Consider the following 27,789-nt stretch of genomic DNA (forward strand, 5'->3'; position numbering starts at 1 on the left):
CAATGTTATTCCAGCTTTAATACAGGTCATAGCACCAACAGGTGCTCAACAAGTAATTGCCCAGTAAGCAAGTGGACAAATGACCTTTCATTGAAGAGTTACATGTAGATATGATTTCACAAACATAGATACAGAGCCTCACTGCCCATGCAATTCTTCTGCATCTTCCAAAACACTGGAAATTTCAAGACTAAGTTTCAAGGATTGTTCTTCCAAATGCCAAAGACTTAAAATAGAAATGCACTCAGGAGTTCAAGGGAGGCCTATTTAGGCTGTAGAGGTAGTCAATCCAGAGGGAAAAAGGACACTGAAAGGTGGGTGGCTTATGCTGCCACGCCCATTGAGGTCTTGGAGAGTCACCTGACCACAAACTCTGGAAGGTCTTCTCTTTCAAGAACTCCCTCCCCTCCTAACTGCAAGTTTAAATCTATTCTAAAACCTGGTAATCAATTCTGTCCAAGAGCAAGAGAAATTTATGGAGCTAAGAACATCAAGTGTTCTGGGATGCACCTGAGCTGCTCTTGACCTTGGTCCCTTAGGACTGAGATCTGTTTCTTATCCAAGCCCTCTGCTGAGACTTCTGCACCAGGTCGAGTAATTTGTGCAAAATTCTTATTTCTTAGGATTGGGTCTTTATTTTGTTTTCCTGGCCAACATTGGCGCCTTCCTCTTGTAATTGCAAGTCCCTCCTAGGAACTGGGGTGCTGTTAGAAATCTCCACCCCTTGCAGGGGAGTTACTGCCTGCAGACATCTGCAGATGGTGAGCATCTGCTCACTGGTCTGGATTCTTTCTCCCTGTGCTCTGCTGCTGCTGGAGCATTAAAGAGCCCATTTCACAGGGTCACATTCACATGACCGTAAGTTTAGTGATGAGTTTTTGAATACGACACTAAAAACTTGATGCATGGGGAAAAACTGTGATAAAAAATAATGTCAAGAGAATGGAAAGATAAGCCACAGGCTGAGGGTAAATATTTTCAAAACACATAATGGCTGAAGAAACTTTACCCAAAATATACAAAGACTATTCAAACTTAACAGTAAGAAAACAAACAGCCCAATTAATAAAATGAGAAAAAATATGGACAGCTCCATAAAGAAGATATACAGATGAGAAACAGTATAAGAAAAAAATGATCAACAGCATATGCTACTAGGGAAAAGTGAAGTAAAACAATGATATACAACTACATAGCTAGTAAGATGTAGAAAATCTAAAATACTGACAATAATAACTATGGGCATCAAGAACTACATGCAGAGCAGTAAGAACATTCCTTTACTGTTGGGGAAATTCAAAATGACACAAGCACAGAAGACATCTGACAAAGACAAGACATGATTCAGGAACTGCACTATGAAATGTTTGTGCATTGATGTGAAATATATGTCCACACAAAAGCTTGCACACCTACGTTCACGAAAGTTTATTCATAATTGCCAAAATTTAGAAGCATGCGCTCTGTTTTTCAGTAGATGGATGGATAAACAAGCTCTGATATATCCATGAATTGGAATATTATTCAATAAAATAATCAGACAGTAAGTGATGCCAAGGCAAGAATGATTCTTAAATGCATATCCATAAGTAAAGTCAGTCTTAAAAGACTATGAAAGGCAAAATTTACATGCCATCACATATATGATGAAATTATGGATTTGGGAGGGCATAAAAATGGAGCATAGAGGATATTTTTTAGTGGTGATAAAACCATTCTTTAGTATACTGTAATGGTGTGTGCATCTATCAAAACCCATAGAGCTTTGGAGAAGAAAGAGTGAATTTTAAAGAATGCAAATTAAAAAACATCATTTAGGAGGTTCAGAGCATCCAAGAATGGAATACAGATTGTAGCAAAAAAAAAAAAATCTGTTTTACAAATTTATAAAACAGCGGGTTTGAAGAAAAAGGTACAAACTGAAATGGTTTTGAAAATGAGTGTTATTTGTAAGACTAAAGGCAAAAAGAACTACACAGAAGCAATGCCCTCGAGTCTAGGAGCGTGAGTCAAACATCCTGAGACCAATGTTCATCACACTCCAGTGGGAGATTTAAGGACATGGGTGGCTGCTGGTGGGAGCCAATTTCTCACTGTTGGAGCAGAAATTCAGGGGGTGAGTGAGCCACAGCGCTCACTAGTGAGATACATCAGCATGATCTCAGATTTAACTGACTTAGATCTAGATACTGCACGTGTATTTGTGGGCTCATATACATGCAGATATTTCATTGCCTTGTCTGCTGAGAGGACAGAGATACAATGACAACTAGCGAAGTGCTCAGATCTGGGTCTCTAATTACATTCCCCAAGAAAGGAAAGTAGGACTCTGTGTAGAAATGGCAAATGCTAGGAAGAAAGCTGGAAATAAACAAGATGCGTCCAGAGCATCTTGCTGGGCCAGGATGGAACTGCTTAAAATTAAGCAAACTACCAAAGATACCACATGACAGGAATATGTCAGAGGAGCCTTGGGACATGGACTCCATGCCTGCATGTCTAAACTTGGATCACAGGAGCAAAACAAATAAAGTAGGATTGGATTATAAGCCAAACACATAATAAACTTACACATGCCATATTCAAATACTCCTTATTGAATTTACATGTAGTATATCCACATAAAAATCTGTAAAGACAAGGCCTCCCTGGTGGTGCAAAGGGTTAAGATGCAACCTATGAGCTGTCCACAGCCACTGCAGCATGTGTTCGATCCCCAGCCAGGGAGCTACCCACATGGCGCGGCAGACCTCTCCTGCCTCACCCGCTGCTCCCCTCGACAGTGTATTTCATTCAGTCTGCCTGTTCTGTTCCCCACTCTGTCTCTGGTGAATCCTCTCACAGCACACATTTCCTGCCTGTACCCCAGTTCTTGTATGCATAAATAAATCTTTAAAAAAAATGTAAAGACAGACTAAGCAGCATAAAACAGAATATGATGAGAGAGTTTCTAGTCTCAGTTTTGTAGTTAGATTTCTAGGTTGTTTTTGTTTGTTTTACTTTTGTCTGTCCTGTCATTTTGTTTTATTATATTGCACATGAGTTATAAATAACACTATGGAGGGTCCTCAAAATAATAAAAATATATCTAGCAAGTTCATCCTATAAATCTATCAAAGAACACAAAACACTGATTGGAAGGGATAGAGGCACTCCTATGTCCATTGCAGCACCATTTGCAAGGGACAAGTTACAGCAACAACCTAAGTGCTCAAAGACAGAGGAGTGCATTAAGAAGATGGGGCACATATATGTAACAAAATACCACCCAGATATTAAAAAAAAGACTAAATCTTGCCATTTGCATTGACTTGCATGGAACTAGAAAGGATGATGCTAAGCAGAAATAAGTAAGAAGGAGAAAAACTATGAATAAACATACATTATTTTTTGAATATGAAAATAAAAACTTCCCACACAGATATCCAATTGCCCAGCTCCACGATGACCTAGAATAGTTGCTGAAAAGTAGGGACAACAGAACAAAACGTGAATGGAGAGAAATCAAAGCAAGAAACAAAGTTCCAAGATCTGCATGTCAGCAGGACAGGGATGAGTCAGCCCTGGCTCCAGCTCACCCCCAGCACCCCTGTGCAGGGCCTATGCGATCCACAGTCTACGTTCCCTTAAATCATGGATGTAATTCTCAACTTGGGTTTCAAATTTGAATTGAGACCCTTAAGGTACTTTTCATTATTTTTTAAATCCCTTTTAATCATTTTTTAATGATTAAATGTGAGCCTGTTGGAAGCTTGAAATTGAAAGTGAAATGCTACGGTGAGTCTGCCCTGGTTTTTCTGCGTGACATTTGCATGATCCATTTGCTCAGACCTGTACTGTAACTGCCCCCATCATTTTGCTCGAGAAGGATTTATTTTCCTGATTTGAAGCAGCATTCTCAACGCGAGAAGGGAGATAAGAAAAAATGCCCAGAAAGAAAAGCTTGTGGATATTTTTTCAAGGATGCCTAAGACAAATACACACGTCTAGGCAGATGGGTCTCTCCCAAGGGCTTTTTTGGAGGCTTTGAGGTGGCACATGGAGAGGTGAGCAGCAACACCCATGCCCGTACCAGGCACTCTGCATCGTGAGCCTTCCCCTGTTGGGAGCAGAGAATGTTCTCTGGATTTCACACACCTGCTTTGTGTCTAGTAGAGCTTTGTGGATGATGCCTGCCAGTGACTCCAGATAATGTCCTACTACCCAGCTGCTGGGGCCCTGCAGAGCTGCCATGCACTGTAAAGCAGTCCCCCCCTCTCAGTGGGAGCAGCTCAGACTGCTCTGCAGTCTCCCAAGCATTGCAGTTACAATGATAACAGGGAAAAGGGAATGCTTTGAAAGGCCAGGTGTCACCAGGGAAGACTGAGAACAGCCGAGAATGGCTGCAGGCCCTTGGGATCCCCCACAGGGCCTCTGGATCTGAGGTAGTGAGCACTGCCCACTGTCTGGTGTCCAGCATCCAGGAAAACCTCTCCACAGAGCATGTGTGTGGCAAGTGTAGATGCCCACCCTCCAGACATCTCTCTGCTACACTGAGTCACACCCCCACAGGAGGTAATGCAAGGTGGTTCTGGGGTCCCCCACACAGATGAACTGAGCTCCAGAGTAGAGTCACAACACCACCTCCAAAGTGCTTCTCCAATGGGCTAGGTATTTAAATAGAGGGGTGTCCACTGAAAAGGGACAGCGAGCATCTTTCCACCTTCATCTGTAAATTATTTCCCAGGGGAATTCATCATAGCCCAGATTTCTCATTTATCACCAGTAAAAACATCTTCCAAAAACTCTTATTTCTCTTTTGGAAAGTTTTAAAGGGGAAAAGAAAAGGAAAGGAAAATGGGAATGAGGCCTAGATCTGAATGAGGAGGTTTCTGTTCTGCCCCAGATATGGTGCAGCTCAAGATCTGTCATCCACCCTGGGCCCGCGGGCCAGTGACCGAGCTCTCTGTGCAAGGAGGCGCTTTGGTAAGTTAAGAACTTGGATGAGATAATCTCCAAAGTCCTTCCAGCTTTCAAATCACAGCTAGTCTGGCTTTGTCCTAATTATCCCTCTCATTTTGTCCTAGTTACAGTATAGAAGGGTCATCACATCAGTTGGGACCCTGCAGAGTGTAGCCATGGCCCGGAGGTGTGAGGAGAGGCGTCAGCGGGAACAGCAGCTCAGCTGCCCCTGCGGGTCTTGACATCCATGCAGCTCTGCGTCCGAGCAGGAATCGAGGTGCGATGTGACCAAGGGTCCATGCACTGAGCCCATCAACCCTGGCCACTGGGGACACCAAGGGCCACCTGATGAGGATGGAAGCAAGGGTGGGATCCCTGAACGGCACTCCTGGGGTACAGGAATTATGGACTGCCGCATAACAAACCATTCCAAAGTTAGAGGCCTAATGGATGACAGTGAACATTTGACCAGCACAGGGTTAAACTGCTGGGGCCACTGACATGCAGAGTTTTCCCTCTTAGGGTTCAACATTAGTGGACAGAAACAGACATGGACGTGGTTGGGTCAGCTGATTCAGAAGAAGGTGGAAGGCAGCGCCCTGGTTGTAGATGCACCCCCGGCCCCCCGATGTTGGTGTATTGTTCAACTGTAGTCAAGCTCACACTTTGGGCTGGGCACAGCTGGGTGTTTCTTCGGCTGATCTCACGTGGGTTCCCATCACGCACCAGCTAAGCAAAGCGGGTCTGATCTTGGCCGCGGGGCTGGGCAGTGTGTTCTCGTCATCCAGTAACCTTGCTGAGGCCTCTTCCCAGAGAAGCAGTGTCCTGAGTCCTCAGAACAGCAGAGCACAAGCCCCAACACCAGGCATTTCTCCAGACTCGACTCGCTTCAGACATGTTTGCAGACACCTGTGGGACCAGGTCCCCGAAAAGGCTGAGGCAGACTTTCCCGAAGAGGCCGGGAGTCAGCCTCCTGTCACCTTGGTGTGGAAACTGTCAATCAAGGCCCTGTGTGCCTGGGGAGGTCGATTAGCATTGCTTAAAGAATGCAGATGGTTTTGAGTTAGGCACTGAGGGTCTTGGAGACTGAAGAGAAGCTTCTATTCTTGCCTAAGTCCTTGCACTGCCCCCAATCAACCAAGGGATCAACATGTCCTAAGCTTCTGCCCTTTTCCTAATAGAAGCAGCAATCACTGATGCCCCACTATGACCTAGAAGAATGTAATGGGAGGGGTGTCTCATCCAGTTCCAGGCTCATTAGTAAACTTGTTCTAAGACTCTCATCCTCAGAGTAAGGATGAGGTCACCCCCTTCTTGCCCATCATGTGAGGTCTCCCCTTTTCTGTCCCTGATGCCTCAGGTCCTTCAGCACAAGATCAATATTCTACTCCTCTCCATTTTTCTACAGAACTGACAGCCATGTTCATCCTCCACACATATGTTAACAAATTGACAGCTTCTCTGAACATGCCCGTCCCCCCTGTAGTATCAGTGGCCAATTCAAACATGGGGCAAGAAAATGTACTCTATTCTCGATAAGAGGATTTATACATACAGATACAGATGTGGAGATATAGAGATATATATGGAAAAAAATAAGCTGGCCATTTACACAACCGACCACACAGAAATAGATAAGTTTGTGCCTGTCAATGTGACCTTATTTTTATTGCCTACTTTATATTGCCCAGTAAATAAATAAAATTATCCCTACATTTTACTCAGCAGCATATTTTACAGTAAAAATTTCAGTGAGAAATGAAGTGTATGAGCCTGCAGCTCAGAGAGGAATTTGAATTATTTTTGTTTGTTCGTTTGTTTTTTTTTTGTCGAATTATCAGCTTTGCTTATTAACCTTAAGCCATACATGGAAATGCAAATGTATGGAATTCCTCATGGCTGTCTTGCTTCTCATTTCATATTATTCTTGCCCTTCCAGAACCCAACCCCCTGAGCTCATGCCTACAGGCAAGTCCTTCAGTGCCACCTGTAAGTCTGTCACTAGTAATCACAGCCTGGCAGAATTTTCCAATCGCTGAAGTGCAGGGCTATGAGATGCATATCACTATTTCCAAGCTGCAATCTGTGGTGCTAATTAAATTGAGCATTAGGCCAGTTTCACAGAACAACCGCTCACTTAACATACCCTTCTTATGAAATGACAGTGTGGTAGGCCCTGTGCTAAGGGTGTAGATACCACAGGGACAGGAAAGAGTAGAAGGAGGCTGGGAGGTAGGGAGGCAGGCAGGAAGGGAGGGAAGGAAACTGCTGCCCTGGATCTTGGGGGTTCGGCAGGATTGTCCACCAGTGATTTATGTAAGGGATACAGCTCAAGAACATCAATTCATTTTCAAAATGAAAGTGAATTTCGCATTTTCAATAATCTCCAGGGGATCACTTATCATGTTCTAATAGCCTAACTCCTCTCTAGAAGGTTTAAAAGTGAGACTTCCTTCCATTGTTAAATAGTCCCCAAGATCCTTCAGCACATTTCTTTGGGAAGTAGGTGAAAGGTCCATGCAGGAGGCCGGAATGCAGGAGCCAACCAGGAAGCCCACCTGGGGGGCAGGGATGCTTATTCCTTCCTGGAGGATTCAGGCAGTGAGCCTCCCCCCCCCCCCCCCTATGAGTCTCTTCTCAGACAAAGAACCTCTACCTGCCCCATGAACCTTTTTGCACCCTACAAACTTTTCCGCTGTATGAGCCCAACTTCCCACCTGACCTCTCCTTACCCTATAAATCCCTGCTTCCCCCTAACAACATGCGCGACTCCACTGACCCCCGCCTTGGGTCTGTGAGGTCAGCCCGGGAGCAATAAATTTTCCCTTCCCCCAAGAAAGCTTGGCCTGGCTGTTCTTTACCTCGCTGTACCTTTCATCTTGGTGCCGAAACCCTGAATCAATTTCCACTCACAAAGAACCGTGCTCTCTCTTAGGTAACTCTGCAAAGGAAGGTTGCTTCCCTACACAGGGTGAGTGCAGTGTTTGCCTCCTTGTGGAAGTTTTCTTCCATCTTAATAGGCCACTTCCAGGTCCTCCTTGTCTTTCTCCCCCACTGCCCTCTCTCTGCCTCTCACACATACCACAGCCTTTATCATTCCTCAGAGATTAACTCCACTCAGGATCTGTAAATAATAGAGTCACCTGGGTGGAGCTTGCCTCCTCTCAAAACAGATGAACAACTCAGAAACCCAGAGCAAATGACTTTTACCTAGTTTGGCTAATCAATCTAGAATTCCTTATTTTTAAATTTTTAAATAAATAAAATCACTATTTTATTTGGCCCTTCCTTTTAAATTTTTGTTTATTGAAGTAACATTTCATGGCAACATGATACAAGTTTCAGGCGTGCACTGAGAATCAACATGTGTATACATGACATTAAGCTCAACACCTAATGTCCAATTCGACCTTGAAATTCCTACATTTTTCCAAAGAAGACATACATTGCAACAGGTATATGAGAAGGTGCTCACCATCACTGAGCATCAGGGAAACGCAAATCCAAACCTCCACTTGTCAGGTGGACTGTTAACAAAAAGACAAGAAAGAAATGTTGGAAGGATGTGCACTGTTGTTGAAAATGTAAACTGGGACAGTCACTATGGAAAACAATACGGGGTTCCTAAAACAGTAAAGTAATAGAATTACCCTATCATTCACAATTCCGCTTCTGGGGATTTGAAGGAAATGAAAACACTGTCTCAAAAAGATACCTGTTCCCTCATGGGCAATGCAGCATTATTTACCATAGGTAAGGGGTGGGGGTGTGAAATGGATGGAGGGGGGTCAAAGCTGTAAACTTACAACTATAAGATAAATTAAGTCCTAGGATGTAATTTATATCCTGCTGCCTATAGTTAATAATACTATATGGACATTTAAGATCAACTCTCTTAGCGAGGTGACAGACCTCTCCTGCCGCGTCCGCTGCTCCCCTCAGCAGTGTATTTCATCAGTTTGCCTGTTCAGTTCCCACCTCTGGCAAATTCTCTCACCCTCCAGCGCTTCTGACTGTACCCAGTGCTTGTATAAATAAATAAATAAATCTTTAAAAAAAAAAAGATCAACTCTCTTAGCAACTGAAAAGTTCTCATCAAACACACAGACACAAAGCTAATTACATGTGGTGATGGGTGTTAACTAGTATTGATTTATTGATTTTGCAATACATACAAATATTGAATGAGGCTGTCACTGGAAACTAACATATGTCCAGTATCACTTAGTAAAAATTCCTTTCTTAGATCTTAATGGGAAACAAAATTCAGTGCGGACATTTTGAAAATGGAAAGATAAGTTTTCCTCAAACAATAGAGCAGACGTTACAAACATAATCTCATTAAGTTCCTGGAAAAATTCTGATTATCGTCAGAAAACCACCTTGAGAAACTTGAGAAATAATTCCTGCTTTGCACCAGAGGAAGTTCAAATAAAATTTCTGTTAGTGGACAAAGTGCCAGGACCATGTATTGTCTCCTGATATTTTAACTGTTTGCTAAGTATAGTTCACTTTCCATCACTGAAATAAGCAATGCTATTTTCTTTTCATCCTGAAATGACTTTACCTGAGTATACCATTCAATCTATTTTAGTAGTCATTGAACATCTACTTTGGGCCAGACACAGCAGTAGCGAGGGTACACAGGGATTAATTGAGCTTACAACCAGCTCGATTAAATGAAGTGTCTTTCAGAGGGATGCTCAATTGACATGTATAAACTAGCGATGGAGAATGTGACAGAGAGAGATAAAAATAAGGATAGGCAGAAGTTTCAGATAATGGATGCCAATCAAGTTTGTGGAACTGTAACTGGTCAGGTTTTTTTTAATCCACATGGAACCAGGTTGTGAAAAGGTGATGACAAATTAAAACAGTAATAAGTCTAACAAGGAGCCAGCAATGAAGTCCACGCTAACTGAACAATCAGGTTGAAGTCTGATTCAGATTTTTAGGTAGAGTGAATTCAACAATAGGATAAGCACATGAGAAGTGACTCAAAGGTAAAGGAATTCTGAAAATAAATCAGGAAAAATGTGCCCAAGCCAGTAAAAGACATGTCATGTATTTACCATGGAGTCTACAGAAGAGGCAGTGCTGTATTCCTCAGACCAGCTCTTGGGGCACCACTATGGAAATATTCCAGGGACATTAGTTCCTGGAACTGATCAGGGTACGGAAGAAAAGAACAGAGAGAAGACACTGGCTAAGGGTGTAGAGCAATTGTTATGATAGTCTTGGATTTCATATTAAAAAATAAGGTATTTCAGGGATTCCTTGGTGGTGCAAGGGGTTAAGCCTCAGCACTATCAAGCTATCAGCAGCCACTGCTGCATGAATTCAAGCCCAGGCCAGGGAGCTACCCACATGGCACAGCAGACCCCTCCTGACTCACCGGCTGCTGCCCTCAGCAGTGTATTTCATTAGATCTGCCTGTTCTGCTCCCCACTCTGTCTCTGGTAAATCCTCTCACCCTCCGCACCTCTGGCCTATACCCCAGCTATGGTATGCATAAATAAAATAAATCTTTAAAAAATTAAAAATATGGTATTTCAGAGGGCCAATCAATGTAAATATAACAAACCCTGCCTCATGTTGACAGAAAAATCAGTGTGTGTAAACAATGGTGACTGTGTGCTGTCTGGTTATAAGGTGGCAAGAATTAATAGCTATTAATATCAGAAAATAGAACTTAACAGCATGTCTTTTATAAATACTGATTTTTTTAAGTAACATTTTACATGCTTCTGAAATAGTTCTCTACCTTGTGAGATAGGTACTATTACCTCCATGCTACAGAAGTGTAAACTGAAGGTAACTAAATTTCTCAAGCCAAAGAACCAGCCAGTGATAGACCCAGGATTAGAACACCAGGAGCCTGCCTCCAAAGTCCACGTGCTTTACCTCTACAACTACACCATCCTATTGCATAAAGTATCACTAGAGGGCCTCCTAGGTGGCACAGCAGGTTGAGCACAGTGCTGTGAAGCTGTCTGCAGCCTCTGCAGTGCGGGTTCGATCCCCGGCTGGCCAGGGAAAGTCCCACATGGCGCGGCAGACCTCTCCTGTCTCACCTGCTGCTCCCCTCAGCAGTGTATTTCAGACGTCTGCCTGTTCTGTTCCCCACTCTGTCTCTGGTGAATCCTCTCACCCTCCCATGCCTCTGGCCTGTAGCCCAGCTCTTGTATAAAAATAAATAAATCTTTAAAAAAAAAAGTATCACTAGAGTGCTTGAGTGTGAGAAAGAGAATAAAGCAGCCTACTGGTGCAGGCCAGAGCAGATAGAGGAGCTGAAAGAGACGTACAGCAATCATGTCAGTATCACCACCTATCGAGAACATCATGGAAACCTCCATTCACTGTTGTTTTCAAAATGTGATTCATATATTCCATAAATAAGATGTTAGGTGCTATACCAGTGACCTTCATATGCGAGGCAGACACTGCATCTTCATTCATCACTGCCTCCCTCTACGACAGACATTGGAGACCTCACACCGCCTTCCACAGAACCCCCTGCTGCTGTGGCACAGGCATGTGAGCTCAGTTTTCTCAAACAGACACACCTTCACAAAATGTCTATGTAGGAAAGAACATGCTAGCTATGAAGAAGTGGGCCCCGGGGGCCTTGCAGGCCATGCCAAGGTGACATCTGAAAGGCTGAAAGAGAAGAATGCATGACCAGATCTCCGCTGTGAAAGACGGAGGTGGTGGTTCATGCCCCCGAGATGGGAAGCGGTGGTTGCAGGGGGTAGAGACAAAGAGTAGAAATGCTAATACACCACAGGTTTGGATCCTAATCAGATTGTTGTTCTACTATATTAAGCAGTGACATACTGAGAGCAAAAGGCACCTGGGAGCAATGGACACGAGGAACGATCACCCCAGAATGCACCAAGAATGAAGACACACCAAGTAGGATGCACTCATACTGTCAATAAATCAAACTTCCAATAAATGTAAAGATAGGTATTCAGTATCAAATTCCAGTAAGTCTCTCTCTTACTGGTATCCTTGAGGCACAGCCATGATACCTGTGGACAGGTAAGAACATCTGTCTGCCACTCGTTGCACCTGTGACCTTTAGTTGAGGTTATATGAGGAAATAATTGTGATAGATCGGCACCCACCATGGCGGGTAGGAGGAAAAGTAGGTGGCACGCAATACTGAGTCTGGCACATAGCCAGTGTCCTAAGTCCTCTAAAAGCAGGACTGCGTGAGCAGACCTAGGCAACTGGCCTTCCTGAACAGACTATAGTGATTCTGAGATTTTTTGCCCTGTAATTTTAACATCACATTGTTGGTGATATGTGGACCAGTGTGGAGACCCACAACAATTGAGAGAAAAGAAGAGTGATCTTAGAATCTAACAAGCAAAAAAATTATTAGGAAGCCTAATTAGCTCAAAATTCTTGAGATCTATAGGTGAAGACCTTTCCTCTTGAACCAAAGCACCTGAACAATGGAAACTAAGAGATTTTGGCACAAGTGCTATAAAGAAGGTAAATCACTAGTTAGCCACTGCCACAAAAACATGACACAGAAATCTTGGCGTGAATTATTTTGGTGGTGGTGATAGGTGATGTCTGAGGGACACAGGTGAGGCAGAAATAAAACTAGAGAAAAGATGAGGCAGAGCATAACCAAGACAGCAATAGCTTCACTAGTTGGCTGCACGTCTTGTGCCACCTCTGGAGAGGCTGCACAGACTCTGAATCCTGATAGCCCACAGGTACATGAAACAATGTTCATCATCACTTATCACCAGGTAAATGCAAATCAAAGCCACAACAAGGTACTACCTGACTCTCATGAGAATGGTCCATATAAAAAAACAGCAACAAGAGGCGCTGGCAAGGATGTGGAGAAAAAGGAACCCCATACACAGCTGGTGGGGATGTAGACTGAGCCAGTCTCTGTGGAAAAGTGTGGGTATTCCTCAAAAGGGTAAAAATGGGTCTGTCATAGGACCCAACGATTTCACTTCCATATTACTACCCAAATAATACAAAAATATTAATTCAAAAGTAAACCTGCACTCCCGTGTTCACTGCAGCACTGTTTCCAAAAGCCAAGATATGAAAACAGCCTGAATATCCAAAAACAGATGAACACCTCAAGAAAATGTGATGCATACCCAATGGAATACTTTTCAGTCATCAAAAAAGATAAACTCCTGCCATTTGCAATGACATGATGAGCTGGAAGGGACTCTGCTAAGTGAAATTAGCCATAAGGAGAAAGATAAATACCAGATGGTGTCACTTACATGTGAAATACAGAGAAACCAAACAAAGGGTCAGAGAAAATCAAACTTTAAAACCAACCCTGGAAAGCTGATCACAGATATGAAGCATCCAGGTGGAGGGGAGGGAATTAGAACAGGTGTGGGGTTGGGGAGAGAACAATGGACTATGGGAGAGGACTGTGGGAGCTTCGGTGGTGGGAGAGCAACAGGCACCACACCTGACGGAGCAATCCTACACTATCAAAATATTAACAAGGATGGAAAGAAATAGCCATTCATTAAATAAAAAGTAAATAGGTAAACTCCAGCATCTTGGAATAGGCTGCAGGTAGGAGGAGAAAGGCAAACAATTCATCATGGGCTCTTCCTTCCTACCTGTCATGCATCATAGCACATTTCATGATGCAGTAACCCCGTCCCCTTTAGAGTGTTACCTGGCCCCTTCAGGTAGCACAGGAAGGATCTCTGAGGTCTCTCCTTCCTGAAATGGAAGCCACAGAATCAACAGCAGTCTGGGCTTTTATCCGTGGAAACAGTGTGGGCACCTAGGCAGCTCTGGCTAAAAATCTGAAGCCCAGGGTACAGGCAAGGCCTTTGCAGACCTGGAATAATGAATCAATAAACATTGGGTTGGCTACAAACCAACATGTAATGCTATAAAAATTTTATAGACCATACATTTTCTGTTAAATTCATATTTTTTCCTGTATCTTAGAGCTCAAAGTTGAGTTTCTGCCTAAGTCTGTCTTCCAAAAGCAGCAAAATCTGCTATGTAATATTCAGAAGGCTATTTAATAGTTATCTTCCAAGGACTACTGACTTGTACACCTTGAGGTTAAGTATATTTGTTATAGGAAATACATTTGTTAGAATATTTTGTGGAGAAATTAATTCTTTTCACTTGATCTTTAAATGACTTCAATCTTGCTTAGAAATTAGCTTTTTCACTTAGACTTTAAAATGACTTCATTAGCCAGAGGTTAAATGTACTTAACCATCTTGTGTGATTAACCGTCACCGGGGACCTCTATGACTTTGTTGTAACATTCCCCCTGTCACAAACATATCTAAAAGCCTCCCTGCTGGAAAAACCTAGGTCTTGTTTGTAAAATAAATACATCATTCTACCTGCTTAGCTTTAAAGTAAAACATATCTCATTCTAACACACTTGTAAAAAGTACTTACAGTATAAATGATTAGTGACCTCTAGCAAAAAAACTTAATACATGAACAGGGAATTTAAGAATATTCATTAATATCATGAAAGTGAAGACTAAGAATATGGGGAGATGCTTTCAAATTAAACTGGAGTAAGAAAAGCAAAAACTGTGTAGGTTTTCTAAATTCGAAATTTAGAAATTTAGAAATTTAGAATACAAAAATATTAATTCAAAAGTAAACCTGCACGCCTGTGTTCACTGCAGCACTGTTTGGCGTCTGAGCCCCTGAAACTTGGGTGCATTTGAAGATTCATAACCAAACTAGACATGCAAGTTCTCACAGTGGAAATCTCCCAGGCAGGGATGGCGACTCCCTTCCCTATAGTGCGGGTGTTAATTATTATTATTTTTTTTAAACAATTTTTTTTAAGATTTTATTTATTTATTTATACAAGTGCTAGGTACAATCAGAAGTGCGGGAGGGTGAGAGAATTCACCAGCGACAGAGGAGAGAGCAGAACAGGCAGACTGACAGAGTACACTGCTGAGGGGAGCAGCGGGTGGCAGGAGAGGTCTGTGGGCCATGTGGGACCCTCGCCCGGCGGCTGGGGATTGAACCAGCGCTGCAGAGGCTGTGGGCAGCTTCGCAACCCAGCACTCAACCACTGCACCAGGGAGGCCCGGGTGTTAATTATTCTTGCCAGTCTGGTTCTGTATCCACTTTTCCTGTATCGCATCTTGAATTTTGCTTGGGGAACCTACCCTATGTACACTAAGTTCCTTCCCAAATCTGAGACCGTCCTGCCCATTTGAACTCAACCCTAGAATTTCATTAAAACACACATAAACTTTGGAGTTTAGGTAAAACTGAGACCTATTAATGCATTCATGAAGCTGTAAGAGAAATGTGTGCTTGAGAACAAAGCCATCACAGATGAAAGAAACAAGAGATAGACATGAAATTAGAGAAAGGGAGAGAGTTCTTTATATCACTGCTTGAAATCTGCATACAGTGCTACTCACAACCTTTATATTATATGAGCCAACCAACTCACTTTCAAGTTTGAACCAGTTTGAAGTGGATTTCTTTCAGTCATTAAAGAAAGTCTAAAATAAGACAATGTCTGGCAAGCAACTCTCCTGCACTGCTGGTGGGAGTGCAAACTGGTCCAACCACTATGGAGAGCTGTGTGGCGATTCCTCAACCTGCTAAAGATGGAGCTTCCATATGATCAAGCAACTCCACTCCTAGGTATTTACCCAAAGGACACAGAAACATTAATTCAAAAGGGCAGCTGCACCCCTATGTGTATAGCAGCACTACTTACAATAGCTAAGCTTTGGAAACAACCTAAATGCCCCCAAAAAGATGACTGGATCAAGAAGATGTGGTACATATACACCACGGAATATTACTCAACAATCAAAAAAGATAAACTCTTGCATAGATGGAGCTGGAAGGGATCATGCTCAGCAAAATAAGCCAGAAAGAAAATGAAAAATACTGGATGGTCTCACTCATAGCAGGAATCTAGAAAACCTAAATAAGGGACCAGGAAAAAGACTAATTATAATAAAGTGAAAATCAAAATCAACAAGCAACTATAAACCAGAGACACACTATGGGGAGGGGGGTTTGGGGGGGAGGGAGTAGGATCAAAACAAGGGGGGTGGGAATTGTATGGGGACTATAACCAAGATGAAAATGCATACACTGGGCAAAAATGAAAAATGATGTAAATAATTGACAAAAATAAAAAATAAAAATAAAATAAGACAACATCACCATATTTCCGCATAGGGAGTATACCTTTCATTCAAGAGCAAGTTAGGTCCAAAGATTTTATCGGTATTCAAAGGGTCAATCAGAAACTCATCTTCAATGAAAGCAGAGACTCACTTGACATGCACAAACCAAATCTCCCTCATTTGTGAATGAGGTGCCTGTCATAACTGCCACTGGAAAACAATGATTCCAGGGCCTCCCCAGTGGCGCAGCGGTTGAGCGCTGGGTTGCGAAGCTGCCCGCAGCCTCTGCAGCGCTGGTTCGATCCCCGGCTGCTCCCCGGCCACTGGAGGAGGGTCCCACATGGCGCGCAGACCCCTCCTGCCGCCCGCTGCTCCCCTCAGCAGTGTACTTCGGTCCTTCTGCCTGCTCTGCTCCCCGCTCTAGCTCTGGTGAATTCTCTCACCCTCCTGTGCTTCTGACTGTATCCTGTGCTTGTCTGTATGTATGTATAAACAAATAAACAAACAAATAAATAAATCTTAAAAAAAAAAAAAAAAAAAAAAAAAAAAAAAACAATGATTCCACAGGCCTAGGACACTTTCAAAGTCCATTCACAGGCTGCGAAATGGAGGGAACAAGAGCATGAGGCATGTTCCTAACCTTTATATCTTGCTCTAAGCCAAGAGCCTTTCTGTCCTTTCTACAGAGGAAGTTTTGTTTATAAATAGGTTCCCCAAATAGGGCAGGAAAACTGATGCTGCTTATCACAGTCAATCCATTGCCATGGTGAGGAAAATAAGATGGGAGGAGGCATGCCCTTAGGAAAAGCTATGGCTAGATACATTCTGAGTATTTAATGATACACGAAACTCTTTTAGTGAGTGTGCCCCTTAGAAGTTGGTTAGGCTACCCTCACCACCTGCATATATGGACAATTCAAAGGAAACAACTCTCAAATGACTGAGAAACCAACGTCAACAAATTAAAAAAAAAAAAAATGCATATTGAGGGACTCCCCTGGTGGCGCAGTGGTTGAGCGCTGGGTTGTGAAGCTGCCTGCAGCCTCTGCAGCACCGGTTCGATCCCCAGCTGCTGGCGAGGGTCCCACATAGCGCGCAGACCTCGCCTGCCCCCCACTGCTCCCCTCAGCAGTGTACTTCGTCAATCTGCCTGTTCTGTTCCCCGCTCTGGCTCTGGTGAATTCTCTCACCCTCCCGCGCTTCTGACTGTACCCAGTGCTTGTATAAATAAATAAATAAATCTTAAAAAAAGGAAACTATTTTAAAAAAATGCATATTGAACAATCAAACTTACAATGTGTTCAATAGACTTTGATTTTCCTTTATAATGGGGCTGGCCTGCAAAGTCCCTGACCTCATTAACTAACAAAATATGGCATGGAGTTTACACTCAAAGTCTTCTTACCTGTTGGAAAAAAAAACAAACAGGACTAGGAAGAGAGTTAGCAGCTCTTCAAAGTGTGGAGATGTCCTCGGGTGACAGCTCACTGCTGCTTTCTCAAGACTGTGAAGCACTCACATTCCATTCTATGCAGAAAGAGAGGGGGCTCTGGAAAATTGTCAAGTAAGAACCCCATCCTTGGCGCTGAGGACCACAGCAGGGCTGCTGCAGGCACTTACATGCGTGTCCAGCGACAATGCTGTGTTTGGGGGAGATGATTAGACCGGACAAAACCAGTCAAGACTAATACTGCCTTTATGTTGGGATGCACACTGAGCAGATGGCTAGAAGCAGAAAGGAATCTGTACTAGGAGATAATCTGAGCCTCCGAATAGAGTTGGCAAAAGCTGTATCGTTAGCCCGCAGCGTTTGCATAGGTAAAAACCAACAATGAAACCCAAACCACACAAACAAACTCCTTAGCCGCCTCCCACAGTGCCTTCTCCACACACAGCTGCCTTTCCACCCAGCTTGGGGAAAACAAAGCATCCTGTGGCCTGCTGCTCAGTCAGTGCCCCAGCAGGTAAACTCTCACCAAGGGGAAGAGTAAGAGAGAGCAGGGAAGCAGCTTTTTTCTGCTGTAACTATCCCAAGACACAGTTCCTTCTTACAGCTTTTCTGGAGGAGCCCCAAAGCCAAGCAAGCCCGCAGGGAGGGGGACCCCGTGTGTCCCGGTCAGCCTACAGAGCAGCTCATGAGCTGGGGCTGGGTTCATAGGGACCTTCACCCTTCCCAAAAAATGCCTTGGGCATCCCAGCACAGACAAGAGGAAACTATCTTGTTGTCCACAGTGAGATTTCTTTACTCAGTAAGAATTTCATTCATTAAAGTAACAGCTTTCCCTTCTAATAATCAGTGCTAGGGTTTGATTTTTCCTTTGCAGTTCGATCTGGAGGAGAACTTATGACTCATTCCTGCCTAGACAGCAGCTTTATGCGGTGCTGGGCAGGGAGCACAAGCAACGCACTTTGGCTTCAGCTATACTGTTCCCTGAGCCCAAACCCAATGACCTGGGGGGAGAGGAGAGGACTTGCCTGTTCTCTTGAGCTCCTCATGCCACCGGGGGTGCTCTGTCCCAAATTGGGCTGCCAGGTGACTGCAGTGGAAGGTCCTCAAAGGTTTCTCTCGCATGTATGCCTCGCTGCTGTCTGCTGTTGGCTTCTCCCGGCTGGGGAATCCTTGCTGCCTGTGGACACAGGCCCCTGGGGCGCCCCGCCGGGCACGCCGACTCCCGAGAGGGTGGAGGCCTGGCTCACAAGCCGCAAAAGTCACGCTCACCGAATTTTCTTATCCAAAATCCAAGCAGTTGGGCCTCAGGCCCTCGCTCTAGAAGAGCTGAAGGAAGATAAGGCAGGACACCGGAGAGGGGTATCTGCCACGTCTGGAGACACTGCAGGTGCGGATCACCTGGCACAGGATGGCGCCTGAGGCGCGTTCACACACCCCTTGGGGGCAGGGGGCAGAACACTGGGTGTCTTGCCTGCTTGCTCTTGCTATTTGTTCAGTTCCCTGGGCAATTCCAATATGCAGACAAATTCGGGAACCACTGACCCGCCACAACTTAGGAAGAAAGAGATGGAGAAAAGCTCAGTGTGTGGCAGCAGGGCCTCCTTGCCGGTGGAGACATGTCATTTCACAGGCTGCTCAGTGGCCTGCGATGGGTTTAAGTGAAAGTGAAACACCCATCATTTCAAAGCGCCATAAAGCCACCATGTACAGTAGCCTCGTGTGCCTTGTAGAGTACCCAGCTTTGCAGTTTGTCCAGGCCCGAGTGGCTTCTTGGACACAAGGTTTTACCCCATGGGGGTAAAACCCATACAGTCTAGGTCAAGCCGCCTGATTGCCTCACCTCCCTGGCTGTGTCTCCTCCCTGGCAGTATCGCATGCTGGGGAGCTTTCTGAAGCCAGTCTCACGGTCCCCACCTCCGTGTCTTCAAAATGAATGGTCGTGCTCATGTGGACTGCAGAGGAAGGTCCTCAAAGGTTTCTCTCGCATGTGTGCCTGGGCATCAGCATCTGAAGCTCCTTAGAATGGAGGTTTAGGGGTTTCACCACAGAGGGAACCACAATCTCTGCAGCTAGGGTCCAAGGATGTGTATTTTGAAAAGCAGGAACCTGAGAAGCACTGTCCTGGGCTCCATGCATTCCTCTTCATCTACGATCCCACATAAGACAAAAAAAAGATTTCTGCTTCGCAGTGCAGGCATAAAGTGCACAGCAGGAAGAGTCCATCCTGCAAACTGGCCAGTGATGCCTTGACAAACAAGTGTAGGGTGAGTGAATTGGTCAGGCTTTTTATGCCGCTGGCCTCTGTGGCGATCACCTGCGGCCTTGATGGTGCTGATGCTGGAGGCGCTCGGGCGCGTGGGCACGGGGTACTAGCGCTTGATTAGGGACACCTGGGTTATGGTGTGAGCATGCGCGAGCAGGTGCACCTGTACCTTAGAGGTCAGCCATATTAAGGGTGGCGTCTCTCAGGGCAGCTGCGGGAAGATGGCTACGAGAGGATGAGTGATTACAGAAGAGGCAAAGCCTCGAGAGAGCACCAGTGAAAGAGTAAAGATTCGCTGTGGGCTGGGGGGCTTTGTTACTGTCAGCCTCCTGCGCCCCCAAATGCCCCAGCCCTCTCTGCCTGCCCTGCTCCTGGTTTCCCCACTACAAGCAGCCAGTATCTTAGACACATATGTGATAATCAATTTTGGTTTAGCTTTTGTCATCACTTAGTTGAGAGGCTTATTAGCTTGTTTTACATCCTCAATGGAGGCTGCAGGCTGGACCTAGGGTGCCACGAGCACAGCTGTGTACAGTTAGCAGGGACACTGTCTTTCAGAACTTATCAGATAGTAATTTTTTTTCAGTCTGGGAAGGAAACAGCTCTCCCTCCAAGTTAGCTGGAAATCAAGTCTCACCTTTGACTGGAAGTTTTTATGCTAAGGAAATAAATCAGGTGAAAAACAAATACAGAATGATTTCACACAGATGTGAACTGTAAAGAAACAAAACAAAGAAACAGTCAAAATCAAAGCAAAACGAACCCTAGCAATGTGACTGTAGAATTGAGGCTACCAGAAGGCTAACAGGTGAGGTTGGGCGGGTTTCCATTTGAATTTATAGCAACAACATTTGGGTTTTAGTACTTTAGAAGTGACACTCTTTTGAACTAATGTAGGCAAATGTTCACCAGCTCAACCGAGAGCTCTGCCCAGCAAAGTAACATGTTAACTGCCAGACAAGGGCCTCCCTGGTGGCGAAAGGGGTTAAGCAAGCAATCCTCAGCCTCTGCAACACGAGTTCGATCCCCAGCCAGCCAGGAAGCAACCCACATGGCGAGGCAGACCGCTCCTGTCTCGCCCGCTGCTCCCCTCAGCAGTGTATTTCAGTCAATCTGCCTGTTCTGTTCCCCACTGTCTCTGGTAAATTTTCTCACCCCCCACACCTCTGGCCTGTACCCCAGCTCGTGTATGCATAAATAAATAAATGTTAAAAAAAAAGAAACTGCCAGACAAAAATGGATTTTTAACGGATTTCCCTTTTTACATTCAATGTGTGATTACTAATTACACATGCGTTTTACCTATCCATGCAGGAAGAGACTCCAGCATAAAAACACTTTCTGGGTACCATTACTGCATGAATTGAAACAAAAACAAAGGTATTTCTGAAATAGCTCACATGCACTGTAATTCAGACTTTTTACTCATTCAGACTGGTCTCCCTGCACTCGAAACAAACATTTTAGCAGCATCCCTTTACTAGTTCATTAACATATAACTTGATATCTAACACACTGAAGCAAATCGAATTTTAAAAGCCCTTTCCAAAATCACCCTTGATAAATTACGGCTTTTATTTCCCATGTGTTTCACAAACCTCATGCTTAAAGGCAAAGAAAATGACTAGTTAACCAAGTTTCCCCAGCATGAGATAATCTAATCAGTTACTGCGGAAAGCGCTGAGGAGCTGTGAGAGGAGCTGCTCCCTCGGTGTTTCCCGTGTTTCAGACCTGCTGGAGTCAAAAACTCTTGCTGCACTGCAGGTCTGGTAGGCGCTTCCCACCCAGACTGCCTATAGGCAGCAACAACAGCCACTACCAATAATCTTCCACAAGGATAAAAACTACAGAGGTACATTGAAAAACACATGTTCTGGGCATCACATTTTCCCATGTTGTGATCACATGACAAATGAATCTGCCCCCAAAAAGACTCCTACCACCCTGCCAGAGCACAGACACCTCAGGACAGGGTGCCTGAGGTCTCGGAATAGGCAGCATTCCTTCAAGTCAGGTGAGTCGGAGAGGCGCTGACGGTTAATTGCCTTGAAAAATAACCATAGGACTGTGTGTGCTTCCTCCATGGCAGGCCCTGTGCTCAGAAGCTTCATCCCATTATCTTAGTTAACACTTGTGATGGCGACATGAGGCAGATTTTGCTATTAACCACCTTGTCCAGCTGAAGACAGCGGGCCTCTGGAAGAGGGGACGTGGCCTCTAGGTGGTGGGGCCAGCTTTCAACTCCAGGTCTACTCTCTTGCAAACCCGTTCTCTTAAGCAATACTGAACTTGGCTGCCTGCAGAGGGGTCGTTATGCCTCTACCATCCGTGATAATGGGATGGTCTCGTTTTGACAGACTCAAAGTCAAGCGAAAAGGACAATTCTCCCTCTTCCCCTGGCCCCTGTTCCTTTCGCATCCCTGCACACACACCGCGAGTCAGTCCTTTACTGGCTACACGCCAGTGACACATGAGAGATGTACTGGGGATAAGCCAATGAACAGACCAGGGGACCCTGTGAGCCACGGAGACAGAGAGCAACGATGTGGAAGGAGACGCTCTGAGAGGCCGCTGGCTGGGGAACTAGCAGCCCTAAGGGCGGTGGGACGCGGTGATACGGTCATACGGGAGAATGTTGTGGGTACACATGCAACAGAGCACGGGCAGCTCCGCCTGCCCAACCTGGAGAGGGTTTGGCGAAGGCAAGTGCTATACAAGAGGCCTTGCAGGGGCCTGGGTTGAGATATCAGGCATGGACAAGCCTCAGCAACCACTTTCTATTTTTTTTTTTTTTTAAGATTTATTTATTTATTTGTACAAGCACTGGGTACAGTCAGAAGCGCGGGAGGGTGAGAGAATTCACCAGAGCCAGAGTGGGGAGCAGAACAGGCAGACTGACGAAGTACACTGCTGAGGGGAGCAGCGGGCGGCAGGAGAGGTCTGCGCGCCATGTGGGACCCTCCTCCAGTGGCCGGGGAGCAGCCTGGGATAGAACCAGCACTTCAGAGGCTGCGGGCAGCTTTGCAACCCAGCGCTCAACCGCTGCGCCACTGGGGAGGCCCAGCAACCACTTTCTAAATGAGAAATCACAAAGATAACACAGGGCCTTGGGTGGCAAGGGAGTGGGGCGGTAGGAAGGCGTGTGCTGTCCCAAGCTAGTCCCCCCATGAGTACCTAATATGCCCATGCCACGATGGTGTGCAACCTTGTGGCTCCATTTTTGCAGCTGCCTTGGATTCCACCATTCAGTTCCAGCTCCTCTCTCCACCTCCTTTGACGTCACTCTGCCCCAGGACCCATGAGGTCTCTGCGTTCCTGGCTGACTTCCTGTTTCTAACCCAGGGCTCTCTCATCAACTGTGACCCCTGCGAGGCTTGTGGCCATTCTGGGCCGTCAGCCTCTGGTCCTTGCCATTTCTAGCTGTTCGGAAGGGCTGTGTGTACCTACACGGGGCACTAGTCTTCAGCCCCCTGGGTTACAGCCTCCTTGGGGGGCTGCCACCGTGATCAGACCAGTGTTGGCCTCAGGAGCAACTAAAAACTACACAGACTCAAACTGTCGACACCAAACAGGGCCAGAAACTTGGGACTCATCCTCCATCTCCTCACATCTAAATGTTCCATGTATCCCTCTGTCATCTGGTCCACCAATATTTAATAATGACGTATTCTACTCTGTTGGGGATAAAAACACATCTAAATGTCTCTGCCCATGAGAAGTTCACAATTGACAACGATATCCAGGCAGAGGAATTTGTTTTCCTTTTTTTTTTTTTTTTTTTTTTTTTGGTGTATTTGACTTTTCAATCTATGGCATACATTTATTTATTTATTTATTTATTTTTAATGACCTACCATTGTTTTAAATTCTTAATATTTTGACAATATAGGATTTCTTCATCCCTCAGATAGAAGAATTTGAACTACATTAGCCTCCAACTGACAGTTCCCACATGTGTGTCTCTTGCCCCAAACTCTCCCTCAAGCTTCAGACTATCCGTACCTGACAGTTACACTTGGCATGTTAAAGTTAATATGTCTAAAATATGATTTCTTTCCTCTTGCTGCTCTCCCTCTTCTCTTCCAACAGAAGCAATATCCTCTCAGTCAGATAAAAAATCCAGAAGTTGGGCCTCCCTGGTGGTGCAGTGGTTGAGCACTGGGCTGTGAAGCTGCCCGCAGCCTCTGTAGCGCCAGGTTTATCCCCGGCCGCCAGGTGAGGGTCCCACATGGCGTGCAGACCTATCCTGCTGCGCCTGCTGCGCCTGCTGTGCCTGCTGCTCCCTTCAGCAGTGTATTTCATCAGTCTGCCTGTTCTGTTCCCTGCTCTGGCTCTGGTGAATTCTCTCACCCTCCCACGCTTCTGACTGTACCCAGTGCTTGTATAAATAAATAAATCTTTTTTAAAAAATTAAATAAAATCACTTTATAAAAAAAAATCAGAAATTACCTTTGATTCCTCTTACTATCCAGATCTTACTAATCCTTTGACAACCCCTCCTGAAACTAACCCCTTACTAATGCCCTTACCTAATCCTAGCAAGTCCACTCTATAATACCTCCCAAATATGTCCTGAATCCATCTCTGTCTCTTCAGGTCAATTCTCACCACCCTGACCCACCACTGGGCTGCTGTTGGCCTACCCTGCTCCTTGAGCACAATGGGAGAAGGTGCACACCTCCTGCAGGCCTCCAAGCAAGCACCAGCACATGTACTGGAAGGGGAGCTTGGGCTGCTTCTGCACTTGACCCCAGGCTGGCACTCTGTGCAGGAATCCCCAGAAGCAAGGTCTGCAACCGCCACTGACCTCTCTCCTCTGCTACTGCAGTGGATTCCAAGGGCCCCTGCCAAAGTCCATTCTTCACATGGCATCTGCAGTAGTTTTATTTTAAGCCCAATCATTTCCTTTCCCTGCTTGAAAGTCTTCATTCTTTACCTTGACCTACAGGCTCTGCATGAGCTGGTCCCAGCCAACCTCTCCTACCCGCAACCTACCCTTGCTCTGGCTGCCTCCCCCTTCCTTAATAAGGTCAAGCTCCCTTCCCTCTGACTGAGGGATCCAACTCCTGTTGTTCCTTACTCTCCTTCCACTTCAGACCACAGTAGCTAGAACAGGGTTTGTCCTACTACCTGGTTCATCATGTGCTTTCATCATTAGTTCATGCAAGTCCTTGGCATATTTCATTATTTACTCATTCATAATCATGCAATAAGTATACCTGAACCTACCAACCAAAACACACCTGGGAGCTTGCCTCAAAGTTGCCTCTAACTAATCATAGAGTTCCCTGCTTCTCCACTGCTCAGGTAACCATAAACACAAGCCTCAGATTCATCACACTCTTGTTTTCCTATTTATATGATGTTATTATATTACAGCTACACATATTCCTTTGAAGTTGAGGATTTTAGATGTTAATATTATAAAATATTTTCACACTCTATGTAATCTTTTACACAATTTCCAATTAATGCTACATAGCTAAAATTTTATCATATTGTCACTTAGTTTATATTCCTTTTGACTACCGTATAATATTCCTTTGTGTGATATTACAGTACTCATCCACACCCCAGGGATGACTTTCCAAGTTTTTATTAGTATGAATCAGACATTTCTGAGTATTTATGTACATGTTTCCTGTAGAACATGTGCATAAGCTACTCTGGTTATCCCCCACAGGAGAAGGTGGAGTAACTGCAGACAGTAGGTGTTCAGCAAAGCTTAACAAATAAAGGATTTCTAAACTGTTCCTAAACCCAGTGCCCCAGCATTATATGACCCAGAAAGTCACAACAACCTGCCCACACACCCCTTGTTTCCGTCCATATTTTCAAAGCAAGACCTTGCAAAGTTAGAAAGGAAGATGGCAAGAAAGAAAAGCAGACTGGGTAAGGAAAGTGGAGAGCAGCAAACTAGGCCAAGGAAGAAAGGATGGGTGGTGGAAGAGATGCAGGGGAGATGAGGAATTTCCATGGGCCTGTAGCTCGAATGTTAACATGCTAAATTAAGAACTTACAGGGAGTCCCCCCACCAAGCACCATCCAGGGGAATTTTTCTATTTAAGGCATGAATGAGTGGAGGCAGGGAAAGGTAAAGCAGAAGAAGGCTGGAGAAGGGCCCAGGGGCGCAGGGAGGGAAAGGGAAGCCTGGAAGCTCAAGGCAAACTTCCCTGCACCATCTTGCCTCGGGGAGGGTGGCCTCCATGAAATCTGGGGTGCCCAGTCAACCGCACCTTAGCCAGGAGCTTACCTTGTTCAGCAACCCGGAGCCCTGCTCCATCTGGAGCCTGCCTTGCCTCAAAGTGCTCAATGGGGCCTTGATTAAAGGCTCCGGGAGGCAAAGCCCAAGAGTGGCGCCACCGAGAATTCCCACAGCTTCTTTGGGAGAAACTGTTTCCATCTGAGAAGGCTCAGGAGTCCTGATGGGGGACCAGCTGCCTCTCCGGGTGTCAAATTCCGGGACAGACAGCTCGCAGCCCTGGAGACCGCTGAGCCCCGGCTCCCGCCGCCCCTGCTCCCGGGCTCAGAGCACCCGCCAGGAGCCAGGCTGGGCGCGCAGCAGGGCCAAGCTGGGGGCCCCAGCTGTCCACTGCAGACTGACCGGGGTCCACCTTCGGAGAACCCAGCTCCTACTTGCCTGTCCGTGCTTCAGCACCGACCGTGCTAAATGCTAAACCGGGTCACTGCCTGCCCTGCCCCACCGGGACTGGGGACTCCCTCCTCCTGGAGTCCCTGGCGGCTGGGCTGAGCCGGAGCAGCGGGGGTCCAAAATGCTCGGGGTACTGCCGACCTTGAGACTACAGAGGGGTGTGCATGCGCCAAAATCTCTCTCTCTCTCTCTCTCTCTCTCTCTCTCTCTCACACACACACACACACACACACACACACACACACACACACCCGCGCGCGCGCATTGGCACTTGATAATTCCCTCCCGAGGAAAGTAACAGCATAAAAGCAGAACAGGGGAGGAGACCCAGCCCTGAACCAAATTTGGGGATGGTTTCCATTTTAACATCTGGATTCAAGCGGGGGAAAGCCTTGGAACTCACTCCCTCCAGTGGGTTTCCAGGCCGCATCCCAGGTGTTACCCAGAGTCGCCGAGGAAAGCCACGGAGTAGGAGACTCCACAGGCGAGGGTTTTCCCCACCGCGTCTCGGTTTCCAGGACCAGGCTGCTCGCCCTCGCCCTCCCCGGCTGCGGCGCCCCGGGAGCTCCAGGGTTAACGTGGCGCGCGCGCCTGCGAGGCTCCGGCATCCCCCGCCAAGGGCGCACCGCAGCGGGTGGAGGGGGAACCCGGGATCCCCCCCAGCCCGCTCCCCCAGCGGAGGGCGCTTCCCGCCCGGCTCTATTTATAGCTCTCCTGCCAGCTGCTGCAGGGACTCACCCGCCGCGCTCCGCGTTTGGAGCTGGGAGAGCCTTCCAGAGACAGGGGATTTTCATAAATTCTGTGAATGGCAGCAATATCTCCAGCCTTCTGGATGCTGGTTGCTACTGGGCTGTCTGTCTGGCGTTGGTTCCATCTCCAAGCTACAAAGAGAAATAGAGAGCCAAGTGCATTTTGAAATCAGAGGTGAATGGCAGGCAGGCACTTTGTCATGCTGGGGACCTATTGTTTCCAAGGGCCTTGGAGAAAAATCCTCCGTGGATTTACGGGCTTCAGGCTCATTTCATATTTTCTGTAACCCTCAACCTGCTTGGGGTTTGGTCTGTCATCACGTGGTCCCAAAGAGCTAGAAAGGGAGGTGAAGGACAATGAAACATCACATCTTCTGCCACCTGACTGCCAGCTTACAGGAGAGCTCCCAGGTGTCTGTCACTGTAACTCACACAGAGGGGTGGGCCCAGTTTCAATTCCCACACCAACTCCTCCCACTATATCCACCCCTCAAAAAAAAAACCAAAAACAAAAAATAAAACCCCTGCTAGCTGTGGTGGTGAATATGGATTTCGTGCCCAGTGACACAGAAGAA

The 27,789-nt window shown here is 45.8% G+C and overlaps 1 protein-coding gene across 1 annotated transcript in view; it reads right to left on the minus strand.

Annotated features, from left to right (window-relative positions):
• KCNN2 (potassium calcium-activated channel subfamily N member 2) overlaps positions 1–26,309 on the minus strand; it is a 330,773-nt gene extending 304,464 nt beyond the window's left edge. The window contains exon 1 of the mRNA XM_054694516.1: positions 26,067–26,309. The gene's annotated coding sequence lies outside the window, so the exon portion shown is untranslated. The remainder of the gene's footprint in view (positions 1–26,066) is intronic.
• Positions 26,310–27,789: the final 1,480 nt, after the last annotated feature.

This window comes from Talpa occidentalis, unplaced genomic scaffold (assembly GCF_014898055.3).
Source record: "Talpa occidentalis isolate TD23 unplaced genomic scaffold, MPIMG_talOcc4v2.1 talOcc4.13, whole genome shotgun sequence".
Classification (NCBI taxonomy): Eukaryota; Metazoa; Chordata; class Mammalia; order Eulipotyphla; family Talpidae; genus Talpa; species Talpa occidentalis.